Source organism: Dipodomys spectabilis, unplaced genomic scaffold, assembly GCF_019054845.1.
Source record: "Dipodomys spectabilis isolate Male_0828 unplaced genomic scaffold, ASM1905484v1 ptg000004l, whole genome shotgun sequence".
Classification (NCBI taxonomy): domain Eukaryota; kingdom Metazoa; phylum Chordata; class Mammalia; order Rodentia; family Heteromyidae; genus Dipodomys; species Dipodomys spectabilis.
This window is the reverse complement of record NW_024870681.1, coordinates 4,238,110-4,239,802: the sequence shown is the minus strand read 5'-3', so window position 1 is coordinate 4,239,802 and position 1,693 is coordinate 4,238,110. Positions and strand designations below refer to the sequence as shown.

The following is a 1,693-nucleotide window of genomic DNA, read 5'->3' as shown; positions in this document are numbered from 1 at the left end:
CTAAGGATCACAGTTCAAAGCTAGCCTGGGCAGAAAAGTCTGTGAGACTCTGATCTCCAATTAACTACTAGAAAAACAGAAATGGCACTGTGGTTCAAGTGGTAGAGCGCTCACCTTGAGCTGAAGAGCTCAGGGAGAGCACCCAGGCCCAGAGTTCAAGCCCCATGGCCAACAACAACCACAACAAAAGTCACTATCAAGAAAATCAAAGAAGTAGCACTTGTTTGTTACTTTTGTGTGTGTGTGTGTTTAATTTGTAACAAAACCTTACTGACAGATGCAAACAGTAAATCCTCTTTTGCAATCCAGAACTCATTGTTGAGTATGAGTTTTTGGTACATGTAAGAATATGGGCAGACACCAGTGGCTCCTGCCTGTAGTCCTAGCTACTCAGGAAGCTGAGATCTGAGGATTGCGGTTCAAAGTCAGACACAGCAGGAAAGTCAGTGAGACTCTTATTTCCAAATAACCACCAAAACACTGGAAGTGGCGTTATGGCTCAATGTGGTAGAGCACTAGCCTTGAGCAAAAGAGCTCAGGGACACCCACGCCCTGAGTTCAAGCCCCTAGACCACCACCACCAACAACAGAAAGAAGGATTATAATTCCTACAATAGTTGGTAATGATGGAGCTTGTTAACTCTGCAGGTTGGCTCTGAAAATAATGTTGATGTAAAGGCAAAAAACAAAAAAACAAAACTTCACAAAGGAGAGGAAAACCTTCCTTTGTCAAACATGTATCCTGGGGTGTTCTAATAGCCATGTGACTGAGCCATGTTAGAAAGGGATCCTCCAGTTTCAGTGAAGCTTCCAAATTACCACAACTCAACCAAGAGCTTGCAATCTAATGAGAGATTCTGAGGCACAGCATCTAGTTAAACTTTTTCTATGATGAAGAGTACAGTTTAATGGTAGACCATTTGTGTAGCAGGTGTGAGAACCTAGGTTTAATTCCCCAGCACCACTGACTCCTCCAAAATACACTGTACCTAATTCCTGACTCATAGAAACTGGGGGATAACAGAGGCAGCATAGGATGAGACAACAAGGAACTTAGAAATAATGAAAGAATCTTTAAAGAGTCACAGTGAGGAAACTGAGAGGATTAGGAAGTGAAGCTGAAAAACCAGCGAGGGTAGCAAGCATTTCTCCCATCACCCTCCTTTCTTAGAAGCAAAGTGCGTTGCAATCTCACAAGAAGAGTCATTTAGTTTTAGAAAGAAAGGGCCCAACGACTGTACCCATGGTCTCCATGTTTTGAGTAATAAGAAAATCCATCCTTGCCCTCATGGTTTGGGGTAATAATCGACCTATCCTATTATCTCCATGTTTGGGAATTAAACAAAACCAGAGTTTCCTAGGGAGTGACGTCATATCCAGATAAGGATTTAAACTGAATCTGAGCTCAGAAGGTATAAATATACCTGGGGAAAAGACTGACATTTTGAGTCCCTAATAGGCAGGGAATATTCTCTCCGTTGACTTCTCCCTACTTTGTCCTGCTTGGCTAAATAAATCTTTGCTGGGTTTCCATTATAAGCATCTTCCTCTTTATTGTGTGAAGCCCCTCAAAATGATTTTTCTTGTGGATTTCAAGTGATGGTGGTTTGTGTGGAAATCTACTTGGGGATTCCCCCTTTCCCCCTTTTCTTCTGGTCCTGGGGCCTGAACTCAGGGCTTAGGCTCTGTCCCT

The 1,693-nt window shown here is 42.7% G+C and overlaps 1 non-coding gene across 1 annotated transcript; it reads left to right on the top strand.

Moving 5' to 3' along the window:
- Positions 1-228: 228 nt before the first annotated feature.
- On the top strand, positions 229-358 carry LOC122120654. Its single transcript, XR_006149764.1, has one exon. It is a non-coding gene; the product is annotated as a small nucleolar RNA SNORA40 (small nucleolar RNA).
- The last annotated feature ends 1,335 nt before the right edge of the window (positions 359-1,693 follow it).